The following is a 15,857-nucleotide window of genomic DNA, read 5'->3' on the forward strand; positions in this document are numbered from 1 at the left end:
TTTTTCAAAAAAAAGATTGTAAAGGCAAAAATTTTGAACGAAATTAGAGTCAAAGAGTGATAAGCTGGGAGGAGATAGCTTATGAGATGTAGTTGAAGTATAAGTCAGTAGTTTGAAAGGTAATGAGTTTTGCCAGGAGAGAAGGAAGGGGGAGTTTTGGAGGTATGGGGTGTGGAGTGCAGTTACATTTTCTGTGAAGAAGCAGGTAGGAGTGAAGTAAGCTTTTGAAGGTATTTAGGTTGTCACAAGTTCTCAGGGTGGAGGGCAGGGCGTTCCATTTTTTAGCTAGGATGGAGGATAGTAGAAGCTGACCAGCAGGACTCTCTGGTTTGTGGACGGTAATGAGGTTTTGGTGAGTCTATCTAAGGGGTCTTGGGGGGGCTGTAAGGTTGGAGGATATTGGATAAAGCCTGGCAGCTGTTGGGTTGAAAAAGTAATTTGTGGGCTAAGACAATTTGAAGGAAGTCTAGTTGACTGGGGAGTTCAAGCCAGTTTATGGTTAGTAGGAAGGAATAGTGGTGGGAGGAGGCTTTTGCGTTTGTGGCAAACCTGGAGATTTTGTTGTAGCATACTTCTAGCTTGGAGGTAAGGGTGGAAGATAGATTAGTAAGCAGAGGAGAGCCATAAAGGAGAGATGGGAGAAGATAAGTTGTGGCCAGTGTCAGTCTAGTAGAGGGAGTGAGGAAGTGATTATTTCTGTATAGAAGGCCAAGTTTTATGTGGGTTTTCTTGATGTTGAGTTGGATATGGGTATTAAATTTTTGGTGTTCATCAATGTTGACCCCCAACAGTTTGGCGGAGGGAACAATATCAATGACAGAGTTGTTGAGGCTGGTAATTTGAAATGAGTGTTTGTCAGTCAATGTGGGTAGATTTGGAGGGAGTGAAAAGGAGAATTTTTGTTTTGTTAGCATTTAGTGAGAGGTGGTTTTGGTGCATCCATTTTTCAGTGGATGAGAAGGCGGATTGAGTTAGAGATTTGAGTTCAGTTTGGTTGGAGGCATGGCAGATTAGAGTGGAGTCATCTGCATATTGGACAATTTTGGTGTTAGGAATGGCTTTGTGAAAATCATTAAAGGACCACTACGGGCAAATGATGAAGAAAACTTTTAGTTATGTACTCACCATAACTTCAGATGTTTGGGATCCATCTCGCCTACATTCTGACTGATGGGTTCGGAGCCGATCCCTCGGCCCGACCGCCGCTTTATGCTATAGAGCGAGGCCTCTAATTGGCTGAGCTATCTTTATCCCAGGATGCACCACCACTAATCCCCCAGATCTTGTTTGTCCGCATTCATGCACACATGCACAACTTGTTTATATAACATTGTTAGATGTTTCAAGATGAAACAACAGGATTCGACCTTCTGATATCCTCTGATCTCCAAGGAAGGGGAAGGAGGGTTATTAGAATGTAGTAGATGGATCCCAAACATCTGAAGTTATGGTGAGTACATAACTAAAAGATGTTATGTGATCCTATCTCTACATTCTGACTGATGGGACAGCGCCCTAGCACCTAAATCCCGGTGGCTCATTGGAAAACACCTGAGCACTGTGGAACCAAATGAAGCTCGTCCTCTAGATGCCACATCTAATTTGTAGTGGGAAATGAAGGTGTGCGGGGAAGACCATGTAGCCGCAGCACAAATGTCACCAATAGCAAGCTTAGAATGAAATGCTACCGAAGTAGCCATAGCCCTTGTAGAATGAGCCTTGATAGAGGTGGTAAGCTCTTTGTTAGAATAAATATAAGCTTGAGTAATACAGTCCCTGATCCATTTGGCTATAGTGACCTTTGTGACAGCGTTGCCCAATTTATTTTCTGCAAAGGATACAAACAACTGATCTGTTTTCCTTGTTTGTTTGGTCCTATCTAAATAAAAACTTAACTGTCTGTGGACATCTAGTGTGTGGAATATAAACTCCGCTTTATTGGAGTATTTTGGGAAAAAAACTGGAAGCTCTAACGATTGTTGCAAGCATAAAGTAGAACAAACTTTAGGAACAAAAGAAGGATTTGGTCTGAGGATACTCTGTCTGTATGAAACCAAGCACGGGGTTTTACTGACAAAGCTTGAAGCTCTGAAACCCTTCTGGCTGGAAGTAATCGCCACTAGAAAGGCTGTCTTCCATGATAGAAACTTTAGATCACAGGTAGCTGCCGGTTCAAAGGGGAAAGAAGTCAAGGCACGCAACACTATATCGAGATCCCATGGAGGTGCAGGATGAGAAATCAGAGGTCTTAATAGAGCAGCACCCTTCAAGAAGGTCTTACACAATCTGTTGCTCATTAAAGGTGGGTCTATGGATTCATGAAAATTAGAAATTGCTGCCAATTGTAATGCTGATGGTAGAAACTGAAGAGCCTTGATTGAAAAGAGAGGTCAGAAATTTTAGTACTTCTGCCACGGAAGTAGAAATGGGTTCCAGGCCCCGGAGTTGAGCCCAAATAGCAAACCTTTTCCATTTGCTAGAATACAGTTTCTTTGTAGCAGACTTGTGGGCTGAAGATAATATGTGCACAACATCTGATCCAGTGTATGACTCCTGACTATCGCCGGAAGAGGAGGAGCCAGGCCGCCAATTTTAAGGTGTGTAGGGACTGGTGTAATAACTCCACTGATGAATCAGTAGGTCTGGGACCTGGTCCAGGAACCATGGACCTTCCAGAGCATGTTTCGAAGATAGGGGAACCACACTTGACGAGGCCAGTAAGGAGCAATTAAGATCATCTTGCTCCCTAAGAGAGATGCCTTTGAATCACTCTGGGGAGGAGAGGAACTGAGGGAAGGCATAAAAGCAGGCCGGTGGGCCAAGGATGGACTAATGCCCCTGGGCTCTTCCTGGAGCCGGGTTAGGAGAAAAATTCTTTGCACTCGTGATTCAGAGGAGTCAAGAGGTCGCAACACGGAACTCCCCATTCGGCTGAAATTCTGCCTTGCAACTGTCATATTCAGAGACCATTCGTGAGGAGAGAGGATGGTTCTGCTCAATCTGTCGGCTATGACATTGGACTTGCCCGTATGTGAGTAGCCACTAGGGAAGCGCTTATCGAGACTGCCCATTCCCAAACTCTCATGGCTCCTCTGCAAAGAGGATAGGATCTGGTCCCTCCCTGTTTGTTCAGGTACCAGACAACTGACATGTTGTCTGAGTGAACAGCAATTCACTCTGAGGGAGATAATCGTGGAGGCTTGAAGGGACAGGAGTACTGCCCTCATTTCTAGGATGTTGATATGAAGAGGAGTCTCTTCCGGTGCCATTTGCCTTGGACTGACCTGCCCAGGGAATGCCCCCCACCCCATCTGGGAGGCGCCCGGTCAAAGTGGTCACGGAGGAGGAAGAACAAAGGGTCGCCCCTGATCCAAATTGGAGGGCACCAGCCACCAGCTAAGGTCCCGCTTGCAAGATTCCATGATCCATATGAGGTGATTGAGAGGAGTTCCTGAAAGGACCACTGAGTTGAAAGAAGCCACTGAGGATTCTCATGTGCAACCTTGCCAAGGGAACTAGCAGAACCGTGGCAGACATGGATCCCACAGCTGCAGGCCGATTCTGGCTGGGGCTTTGGACCTGAGGAGTAAGGCTCGAACTTGATTTTGAATGGTTTGAATTCTGTCTGTAGGTAGATAGACCCGCATCTGGTTTGAGTCTATCTCTACCCCTATGAATCTTATTCTTTGAGATGGCCGCAACACAGACTTTGGCCAACTGAAGGTGATTCCAAGGGAATTGCCCAGTGATATAGTGGCTTGTAGGCTCCGCAGAAGTAGATGCTTGGAGGTGGCAGTTAGGAGCCAGTCGTCTAGGTACGGAAACACCTGGAATCCTAGACTTCTGAGGTGAGCAGTCACTACTGCCAAGCATTTGGTGAACACCCTGGGGGCTGTGGTGAGACCAAAGGGCAGCGCACGGAACGGAAAATGACTGCCTCCTAGGCTGAAGCACAGATGTCTCCTGGACGTTTGATGTATCCTGATATGATAATACGCGTCCTTGAGATCCATGGAGCACATGCAAACACCCTTCTCCAACAATGGGAGAATGGTTTGTAAAGTGACCATTCAGAACTTGGACTTCCTGACTGAACGGTTTAGGATGCTTAGGTCCAAAATGGGCCTCAAGTCCCCGGTCTTTTTTGGCACCAAAAAGAATCTTGAGTAAGTCCCTAATCCGATCTGGTCATGCGGGACCGCTTGGATGACTCCTTTTGCAGCAGCTTTGAAATTTCTGAGGCTGCGGTATCCCGCTGACTGGGTGGTGGGTCCGGGATTTTTGGACTGGGGTGAGAGAATGGGATGGAGTAACCTCCGCGATAATCCGAAGCACCCATCGGTCCTGAGTGATCCTTCCCAGGCCTTCAGGTGCTTCGAACGACTCCGACTGGCCTCGAGCAGCACAGCCGGGCAATCCCTCAGGGACTATGAAAGCTGAAGAGCCACGAAAGGACTCGGGTCTCCAGTGTTGCGAGGGCCTCTGCCGCCTCTGGGACGGCGCCTTCGGATGAATTTCCTCCTCTGCCTCTGGAGGGGAACCTTCCTGCTGAGAGGGGTAAGGCTTGAGATTCACGGAACCACATTTTCCCTCCTCTTTAGCCTTGGGATAAGGCCGAAAGGGAGTGGAAAATCGTGTCTCTACGGCAGTCAGAGTCTTACCTTCCTGTTCACAGCGGGTAAGGTGTCTTTACCTTGGGTCCAAACAGGAGGACCCATCAAAGGCCGGCAAATGAAGACTTAAAGGCCTCCATGAAATGGCACAGGCGGAGCCGGCTTGTCTCCATAGAGCAATGCCTGTACTGCTGCCACCGCCTTCGGCAGCATACTAAATGAGCCTCATGGACGAGTTCTAAATGGACGACATTGTAGCCAGCTGAGAGCCAACCGCCTGGGCCAGCTCTCAGGCAGGTTACCCAAGAGGGTATTGGATAGCTCCTTAATCAGATCCCTCTGAAATCTCGAAGTGCGCCAGGTAGTTCAAGGACCTCAGTGTAAAGGCCGCTGAACTAAGGGTGCTTTCCGCATCGATCCATGCTCCTAGACTCCTTATTAGGAGGATGGACGGACGAAGCCTCTGCTACATCTTGCTGGGTAGCAGATGCCACCACCATAGCATCTACAGCCACACCTTTAGTAAGGAACTCTATCCGGGGCCGAGAGAAATTTGTTCGGACGAGCGGGCACTGGTTCTGACAGAGTCTGGGTGTTCCACCTTCGACAGATCAAATTCAAGAGCTCGTCAAGGCGGAGACACCCAGGAGGTGGAGGGCTGAGCCCCGAAGGCCTTCAGGAACACCGACTCATCAGCAGAGGGAGGTTTGGACTGCCAGCCGCCTCGTTGTTTTAGGGCTTCCAGGATGTCTGCAAAGGAGACATCATCCGATGACGACTTGGGGGACCCCTCTGCATCATCGAGATCAGTGTCAGAGACTCATCAGGGGAGTCAACGTGCTTCCTCTTGCACGTTTTCTTCCTGGGAGGTTCTTCCGAAGAGGCTTCAGAAAGACCTCCAGGAGGGGGAGAAACCCCAGCGGGGGTAACCTGAGGCCCAGGGGCTCCGCTGTTCTGGACAGGGGACTGCCAACCACCCAGTCTCCAAATGGGAAGGAGCTGGGGAAACTGTGGAGGTAGCCAAGGAAGATTTGGCTAAGCACTCCTCATAGCCCTGAAGGCGGGACCACCAGAATCCTGGGAGGGTCCCCCCTCCGGGGCCATGACAGTGGACGGTACCCCCGCTGCCGACACACCAAGAGGGAGACTTGGGACCAAAGCATCAATCCCAAGCCTCCCAGGGCCGAAGGAAGAAGTCCGTGCACTGAACTCCGACCCAAGAGCCGGAGTCGGAGCAAGGGTCGGGCCCGACCCTAACACCTCCACTGGTTCCACCAGCACCTGCTCCAACGGTGTTGGAGGAGGAAATACAGTAGGGGAGTGGACCATCGGCTCCGAAGCCAAATGGGCCGGAGCCGAAACCATCTTTTGGAACACCGGAGACTGGAAGAGTCGAAGGAGCACCCTGTCGATGTCCGAATCAGACATCTTGGATGATCTCGAGGATACCGATCGGGCCCGAACCGATTTCTCCATCGGCTCCGAAGGGCTCGGGGACCGGCTCCGAAAAGACTCAACAATTATCGGCTCAGAGGAAGGTTTCAAGGAAATTTCCCTCGGTGCCGATAAGGACTTCGGCTCCGAGGGGGAAGAGTCTGAGCCGATAACCCTTATCGGCTCCAATATCAGTGGAGCCGATGAGAGTGACCTGCCTCTCGATGCCCCAGACCTCGGCTCCGAAACCAGAGGGGTCGAGGCTGGAGGCATCGAGGCAGACCGTTCCGACCTTGGCTCCGAAGTCCGTGGAGCCGATGAAGAAGTCTGCTTAGTTTTCTTAGCGGTCGGTTCTGACTGACTGGTCGGAGCCGACACTTTCCTCTTTTTAGAAGGAGACTGAGAGGAAGATAAAGCCTCCTCGAAGGAAGGCTTGATTAATCCTTTGAGGATTAATTTGTTTTTCCTCTCCTGGAGGACTCTAGAAGAGAACGCATGGCATACACTGCACGACTCTTGCAGATGTTTAGCACCTAGGCAATAGACGCACGAGGAGTGGTCGTCCGTTATGGACATTTTGAAGCCATACCTCGTGCATTTTTTAAACCCGGAGGGCTTATGTTCTTTAGACATAATCAGGCTAAAATACAGATAACCACAACTAAACAAACAAGCGTTTTTTTTTTTTAACAAGACTGTTCAAAGAGAAAGAGAAAAAGAGAAAAAGAGGGTCAAGACCCTCTAACTCAAACGGGTACTTGACCCACACACAACCACTAAGGTAGTAGAAACCACAGGGGAAGGCCCCTCTAACTTAAACGGGAGCCTTCTCTGACAGGAAAAAAACACGAAAACCTCACCAAAATTCACAAAAACACTCGTACACAAAGGATAGCCGTTAAAACAGCTTTTGGGTTTAAATGAAGCAAATACTGACAGGAAAAAGCCTAATAAATAGTACTTAGCCCAGTCAATGTTGAGACCACGTCCAAGCTCTGTAAGCGGCAAACGAGATCTGGGGGATTAGTGGTGGTGTATCCTGGAATAAAGATAACTCAGCCAATTAGAGGCCACGCTCTATAGCATAAGCGTGCCGAGTCGGAGCCGAGGGATCGGCTCCGAACCCATCAGTCAGAATGTAGGCGAGATAGGATCACATAACATCATATATTTATCTTGCCATGATTTACTACACCTCCCAAAGCTGCCTTCAGCAAAATAAGTACTCATTCCTAATTTTATTTTGTTTTTACTCTTGTCTGCCCTCATGGGGGCAGACATGGTGATTCCTTTGGAAAGCTAAATCTGTCCTATAGTGCAGACTGTGAGGACAAATAGCCCTACCATTTGTTGTCAGACTAGACTTCCATTCACTTACAATGGAACGCCTGAAAAAAACTGCCACGTTTGAGAGTCTGCAGCTCATGTGTCATTGACTGGTATGCGCTAAGTTTTACAAATGTTGTTCCTACTGATGTACTACACATTCACTGAAAGAAACTTGCAGAAGTGTCAACAAATTACAGAGATAAAAAAGACTTTTCACAAGGAGCAGTTTTGCAAGTTTCAGTTCCTAGCCAGGTTACTCCTCCCATCTCCCCTCCTTCAGTGGGCTACAGTCTCACATTTCCAGCTTTGCTAGATTCAACTATTTAGTCAGCTTTGCATGCCAACAGAAATAGAAAAATAGCCTGGTGTGCCACTAAAACTGTTCCCTTGTATGTCTCTTCACTTCTGAATAGCAATTCCCAAGAATAAAAAAAAAAAAAAAAAAAAAAAAAGCAAACTCATCAGTCCTGAGTTTAGGCTAGTCTATCCATTTTTTAAAATGTGCACAGTAAAATATTCAACTTGTAATGCATTTTGGCTTCTGACATGGTTAGCTTTACATAATTATTCTCTTATAGTATAACCTGAACTTCTAGTATTTTAATGATAAATTTTATAACAATTCTCAGTTTCTTAACTATGACCTCCCAAGCCTGTGATGTGACCTAGTACTTTGTTACTATTGCTTTATGTAGTTTGTCTTAGTTGTATAGTTGTAGTGTGTTTCTCATCCTCTCAGCAACAGACTCCTGGAGAAGCACATACTTGTATAGAAAGAGTACCAGCAGCTGTAGCAGTGATACCACACTCCAAAACAATGCACTCAAACATAGTACTGACAAACACAAGGGAATGTCTATGTCTGAATCAAGCAGTGATGAAATTGCTAGGGACTTCACTGAGCAAAATTTTACTCTTAATTTCTCCATTTCATAATGCATAACATTCGCACCACACTTACAAAAGCACATCTCCACCTTCCACAAACACAGCAACCCACACCCACACAACTGCTACGGTTTCTCCCTTCAGTTACTGCAAGCCAAGAACAACACTATTTAATAAGGATACCCACCAGACAAGTCTGCATAGTGCACTTGGTCTACCTGCATCATTGCAGCTCGGGCTGGGGGGCACAGCAACTGCAATATTGCCAGATAAAACCACTGCTATGGTCCAGTTTCTCCCTACCGTTATTGCAAGCCAAGAATAACACTTTTTAATAAGGATACCTACCAGACAAGTCTGCATAGCACACTTGGTCTACCTGCATCATCGCCCCCCCACCAGCAACTGCAACATTGCCAGATAAAACCACTGCTACAGTCCGGTTTCTCCCTACAGTTATTGCAAGCCAAGAATAACACTTTTTAATAAAGACTGACAAGTCTGCATAGCGCATCATCGCAGCTTGGGTCCCCCCCCCCCCAGCAACTGCAACATTGCCAGATAAAACCACTGCTATGGTCCGGTTTCCCCCTACCATTATTGCAAGCCAAGAATAACACTTTTTAATAAAGATACCTACCAGACAAGTCTGTATAGCGCATCATCGCAACTTGGACCCCCCCCCAGCAACTGCAACATTGCCAGATAAAACCACTGCTATGGTCCGGTTTCTCCCGACCGTTATTGCATGCCAAGAATAACACTTTTTAATAAGGATACCTACCAGACAAGTCTGCATAGCACACTTTGTCTACCTGCATCATCGCAGCTCGCACCCCCCCCAGCCATTGCCAGATAAAACCACTGCTACGGTCCGGTTTCTCCCTACAGTTATTGCAAGCCAAGAATAAAGTACAGTTGTGTACTCCTACCATAAATGTAGATGTTCGAGTAGGTTCACTGTTACAGTCATTACTGTAGGGTTCTTCCTGCTGGCAGCAGCCCTAGATCGGCCAGAGTCCCAAAGTCGGGTCCGACGTCCGCCGACGCCGTTTTCCCCAGTTTTTCTTGCCCCAGATGTCAGGTGCCCAAAAATAAAGGCCAGAAGCTTAATCAAAAAGAATAAGCAAACATAAACCAGAACATTCCCAAATATCACCAGCAAAAACACCTCAGAGAAAAAAGAAATGTCAAGGAGACACAGACAGCACTCAAAGAACAACAAAAGAGGGGACAGGAAGGAGGGTAACCCAGACTAACAGTGAACATACTCGAACATCTACATTTATGGTAAGTGTACACAACTGTACTATGTTCTTCGTGGTTCACTGTTAAGTCATTACTGTAGGGTTGAATCCCAAAGCTAAGAAAGGGTGGATGGAGAAGGAACAGAAGGGGCGGCCACAAAACCCTGCAGGACTGCAGAGGCAAAACCTGCCCTAGATTTAGAATAGAGAGGGAGATTGTAGTGCTTAGAAAAAGTATGCACAGAACTCCAAGTTGCAGCTTCTAAGATCTCCTTGGTAGGAACTCCACTGAGAAAAGCTGCCGAAGTGGCAGTAGCTCTGGTAGAATGTGTTCTGACATTAACAGGAACAGGCTTACCATGATAAGAGTAACAGAGCTTGATACAGTGGGCAATCCACTTAGAAATAGTCTGCTTAGTGATTGCTCTCCCCTGTGAGGTAGAAGCATAAGCCACAAACAATTGGTCCGATTTCCTGAAAATCTTGGTCCTGTCCAGGTAAAAATGAAGCTGCCTGTGTATATCTAAAGAATGCAAAATACTTTCCTCTTCACTTTGAGGATTAGGATAAAAGGTAGGCAAATGAATAGTCTGATTCAAGGCTACTTTCGAAACCACCTTAGGCATAAAGGTGGGATTAAGTCTTCAGGGACACCCTGTCCTGATGAAAAATAATAAAGGGTTCTACAGCCATGAGAGCTTGCAATTCCGAAACTCTTCTGGCAGAGGTAATGGCTAAAAGAAAAGCAGTTTTCCATGATAAAAACTTTAAATCTGTGGAAGCTGCAGGTTCAAAAGGAGATAAAGTTAACTTTTCCAAAACAAAGTTGAGATCCCAAGTGGGAACTGGTGCTCTTAAAGGAGGCCTTATATTCTTCGCCTCTCATATATTATTTAAGTAACGGATGAGAAAAGATTGGGGGATCCGTATTGTAAATGTGCAGAAATAGCAGAAGCATGACTTTTGATAGATGAAAAAGATAGGCCCTTATGTAACATCTCTGTTAGGTATTGTAAAATCAGAGGAATGTTTGGAACTGCAGAATCAAAACCCTGGGCCTGAGTCCAGGAGCAAAATCTTTTCCATTTACCTGCATAAGATTTCCTGGTGCTGGGCCGTCTAGCTTCAAGAATTACGTCCAGTACCGGTTTGGTAAGGGTAGAACTGTTTAAAGACCCTGGATCCGCCAGGCTGCTAGATTCAGAGTTTTGACATGGCTGTGCAAGAACTGGCCGTCTCATTGAGACAGTAGATGTGGAAGTTGTGACAAAATCCAGGGTGGACCCTGAGCCAGGTTCATCAGGGGGGGAATACCAGAATTGCCGAGGCCAGTTGGGAGCCAGTAAAATCATTTGCGTTCTGTCCTGTTTGATTTTCAGAAGTCCCCGAGGAAGAAGAGGCAAAGGAGGAAAAGCATATACTGAGAGGTGCTTCCAACTGAATGAAAGAGCGTCCACTTTCCATGCTAGCTTGTGGTAGGTACTCGTGCAGAACGTTTGAAGATGATGGTTTTGGGGAGTTGCAAAAAGATCTATGACCGGGGCACCCCCACGCCTCCATTATCATCCTGAATATCCGAACATCAAACATCCATTCGTGTGGATCCAAAAGAGTTCTGCTTAGACTGTCCACCTAAGTGTTGTCCTTGCCTGGCAGGAATTTAGCTAGTAAGTCCACCTTTTTGGCTAGTGCTGTGTTCCACAGAGCCATGGCCAAACTGCACAGGGGGTAAGAATGAGCGCCTCCCTGCTTGTTTATGTTCCACATCACCGTAGTGTTGTCCGTCTTTATCAGTAATTGCCCTGGTAGAATAAGATCTTTGAAAGCTGTCAGGGCATTCTGTACAGCTAGCATCTCCTTCAAATTTATGTGCAGATGCATTTGGTCCTCTGTCCAGGCACCCTGAAGACATTTCCCTTGCATATGGGCTCCCCATACATGATCCGAAGCATCCGTCGTTATGACTTGATTGGCTGTAATGGGACAGAAAGGCCTCCCCTTGTTTTGGAGACAGGCCTCGGCCCACCAAAGAAACTCCTGCCAGAGACCAGGCAAAACTGCCATCACTGTTTTCAGACTGTGGCAATGCTGAGACCATACACTCTTGAGGTACCACTGTATCTTCCACATATGCAGCCTTGCATATGGTATTAACAGAATGCAGGGTGCCATGTAACCCAGAGCCTGCAGAACTTTTCTTGCAGACAGCTGACTCATTAAAGCCAGATTTTTGAAATAAGAAGCCAGTTGCACTTTTTGTCTGGTGTCAAATAAGCCATCTGGGTTGTAGTGCTCAGAAGCGCACCCAGGAAAGTAATTTGCTGCGTGGGCACCAGGTTTGATTTCTTTAGGTTCACCGTGAACCCTAGGCACAAGAAAAGATGCTGCACAAATGTTAGATGCTGAAGTAAAGTCTCCTTTTCGTCCACTTGAATGAGACAATCATCCAGATAAGGGTATATCTGAATTCCCTTCTGTCTGCAAAATGCCATTACTGGTGCCAGGCACTTTGTAAACCCTGGGCACAGTAGATAAACCAAAGGGCAGCACAGAGAACTGGTAATGCCTCGAGCCCGCTTTGAATCTCAGGTACCTTCTGCACTCTTGCCGTATGGGAATATGCAGGTAAGCCTCCTTCAAGTCCAAAGTCACCATCCAAGCGTTCTTGCTCAGCATAGGTAGCAGCTGCTAGAGAGTGAGCATCTTGAATTTTGGAATTTCTAGGAAGGTGTTCAATACGGAAATGTCCAGGATTGGTCTCCATGCATTTTCCTTCCTGGGAACCAGGAAAAGTCTTGAATAAAACCCTTGTCCCATTTCTGAATCTGGTACCAAACCTATGGCCCTCATATCCATGAGGGACCGAACTTGCCGTTGTGCCTCTGCCCATTGATGCTTTGGCAGATCTGACCATCCGTTTGATCTTGGCAAGGTATGGAAATGTAACCTGTAACCCCTTGAAACTATGTCCAGAACCCATTTGTCTTGGGTTATGCGGCTCCAATTGTGATAAAAAGAAATTTTTCCTCCCAAAGGTGCATCCAGGAGGGATGCCCCTGGAGCTAGTAAGGGTGAGTCATAATGACTGTTTCCTGTAAGGTTGTGACCTATCTTCCCCTCCCTTGGGAGAGGGGGAACTCCACTGCTTATTTCTGAAAGGGGTCTATGCCTGACCCCTACCTCTGGAACGCCTGTATCTGCCCCTCTGAGGTCTGTCCGAGCTCGGAAAGGACCAAGGTTTAGCTGGCCAATTCCTGCTAAATCTAGGGGGTTGTACCTGTAGAAAATCTTTAACCGTCTGCATAGATTTGGCTTGGTCTTCCATTTTCTTCAATACTTCCTCAGCTTTGGCCCCAAACAAAACATTGTGTTGCAAAGGGGCATCAAAAAGCTTTGCTTTAACCTGCTCAGGCAAACTTTGCTCCTTTAACCAAGAGTGCCTTCTAATAACTGCGCTGGTTGCTGCAGCCCTGCAAGAAGCCTCCAAAGAATCAAAAAAGTGCAGGGTATGTTTACCCACCTGCTCAGTAGCATGCAATAAATCCTGTAATTCCTTATTGTCTGCACCACCAGAAACAGCAGACATCTTTTGCTTTAACACAGACAAAAGGTATTGCTGATATTTTAACATATGAAATTGACAATTCAAAGCTCTAATAGACAATGTAGCAGAAGTATAAACTTTTTTGCCCCATCTTTCCAAGGATCTGGACTCTCGGTCAGAGGGAATGGGATTCTTAGCAGAGGCCGCATTAACACCCTTAGGGCCCTGAGAAATAGTTTCTGGATCAGCTGAAGGATTCTTAAAAAGATATTTGTGGGAATCTGAAACCCTATAATACCTATCTGGTTTGACAGGAGCAGGAGGAAAAGAATCAGGAGAGAGAGATGCCTCTGTAAAAACATCATCCACAATGTCCAATACAGGGGGAATAGCCAGGGGTCTATGCTGTGGAAGCAGAAGAAAATCCCTAAGCCTTTTCTTACATTCAGAGTATTCCTGCCCTTCCCAGTGAAAATGCTCTCTCATGTCATGCAAGGTTTCCCCAAATGAATAATCTTCAGGAGGAGAGGCTGAAGGAAGGGATTCTTCAGCATCAGAATCCTCATAAGGAGGGAAGGAATAATCCTGCTCAGAAGAAGCAGCAGAAGAAATCGAAACTTGATCTGAGGAATCATAACCTGGCTCTAGCCTAGGTCTCTTGTCAGGAGGATGAGAACCCCTGATCATAGTTAACAGGTCTTCAGCCATTCTAAGCATCTGTCTTTGAGGTCTAGGGCCCTGAACAGAAGGTGCCTGTGCATGCTGCTTTGTCTTTGCAGGAGCCTTAGTCTTTGCCTTTGTCCTTGACTGCAAAACTGAAGTCATCTGTACATGAAGCTGTGTAGGCCTAAAAACTCCCTCAGAAGCCGGTGCCTGCACAGCGGCTCTGGACCCATCCGAGGGAGCAATATCCAGAGGTCCAATCCCTAAAAAGTCTGAAGGCCCCATCGGCTCCTCACGGGAGTTGGTACAGGCAACCGGTTCAAAAGTGGCGGACGACAGGGGCTGCGAAAGCTCCTCACTGACAGCCGAACTGGCAATTGGCTCTGGTTGAATAAAGTTGTCCACTTTGGACCTCAGAGCCCTGTCTTTATCCTTGCACCTCTTATACACTGCAGTAGCCGGATAAGAATCCGACGACATATTGTAATTAAATCTTCTTCCAAAATAATGGAAGGCAAAATCGTACCTACGCCTAATAGTGCGTTGATTAAACTTAGTACAAAACCTACAATTAGCTACGTTGTGGTCAGGACCTAAGCAAGGTATACAGTAAGAGTGAAAATCCTTGAGGTATTTGCTTCCCACAAGAAATACAGTTAACTTTTTCTGACATTGGACTGGAGCAAGAAAAATGTTTCCCCAACAGGGTACTTAGCTCAAAAGAAGAAGTCTTCAATTCAAAAGCCACCAAAAACAAACAGGAGTCGGCCGACCTGCACTTGCGAACTGCTTTGCAACGGGCACTGCACGGCAAGAAAGACTGAGGAAAATGGCATCGGCTGAGGTCTTTATACCCCTGCCGCACTGACGTCAGGGCAGGAGCGACTTCAGCCCACGTCGGACCCGACTTTGGGACTCTGGCCGATCTAGGGCTGCTGCCAGCAGGAAGAACCCTACAGTAATGACTAACAGTGAACCACGAAGGACATCACTTTTTAATAAGGATACCTACCAGACAATTCTGCATAGGTGACTGGATATTTACAATTCTTGTTATTAGCAGATGTGGTCCTTAAACAGTTATGTTTTAACCATTGTGACTGGTTATCTACATTTCCTTTTACAGCCCATTTGTTACTTTTACTAGTTATTTTTTAAACATTGTTTTGGCCGGCATGCACACCTGCAAGGCCCCCCTCCAGGCAACTATAGCTTTGTCTATTGCCACTGGGTGGCATAACTTAACAATATACTTGCTGTATCTTGTCCCAAATAGATCCGTCTCCACACTGAATACTTGTAAAGTAAGGCAAGTACCATTTACTTGGTGTATTTTGTCCCCAGATAGATTTACCTTCCTTTGTATTACTTGCACACAAAGGCCTTAAAGTAGTGTTTCTGCAACTAATTGCTTACACTCCTAATTTCCTGCTTCGACCTCTTTCTTGCTTAAACTTACATTACAGCTCCAAGGCTTCCATTTCTTATGCTGATTACTTTTCTTTGCAGTTTTCTGTGAGGGGGCGGGCCAGATCTCTACTGGCTTTTTCTGGTTATACCTTCCCCCATTTTGTATTTCCCTCCTCTAACTCCCTCCTCCCCCATGCACATTAACTAGTCTATATTAGTGGGTCTCCTCGAGTGGCGCTCTTTTGAAAGTTATCTTTTGGCCTGCTTGTGGTGAGGAAGCTTCCCCAGAACTTTTTCAGTGTGACTGCATCAATATAAGTAAATTTAACTAGTACAATACAGCCAGACAGAAACCATTTGGTGTAAACAGAAAGAAGTGGAACAATACATTTGGTGTACAAAGAAAAGAAACAAGTAAGCCCATTGATATAATTGGAGTTAGTGTTAGCCCCGCTGCACTCGGGCTCACTCCGCTCCCTTCCCTGCTTCCTATTCCCACCCGCCCCCACTAGTGCTACATTTCAACTGAACTTAGCCACGCCCATCATGCTAACCACCGATGACTGAATCTGTCCCACCCCTGTACCAATTTCCTTCTCTTCCACTATTCCACATCCTGTAAAGCACAGTCTCTTCCATTTAACTACCTTACAATCACAAACACCACCTCTCATCATCCACCACACCCACCCCATCTCAAGCAGATCTCTCACTCATGACCAAACCCAA

This window comes from Protopterus annectens, chromosome 2.part1 (assembly GCF_019279795.1).
Source record: "Protopterus annectens isolate FY-2018-M chromosome 2.part1, PAN1.0, whole genome shotgun sequence".
Classification (NCBI taxonomy): Eukaryota; Metazoa; Chordata; order Ceratodontiformes; family Protopteridae; genus Protopterus; species Protopterus annectens.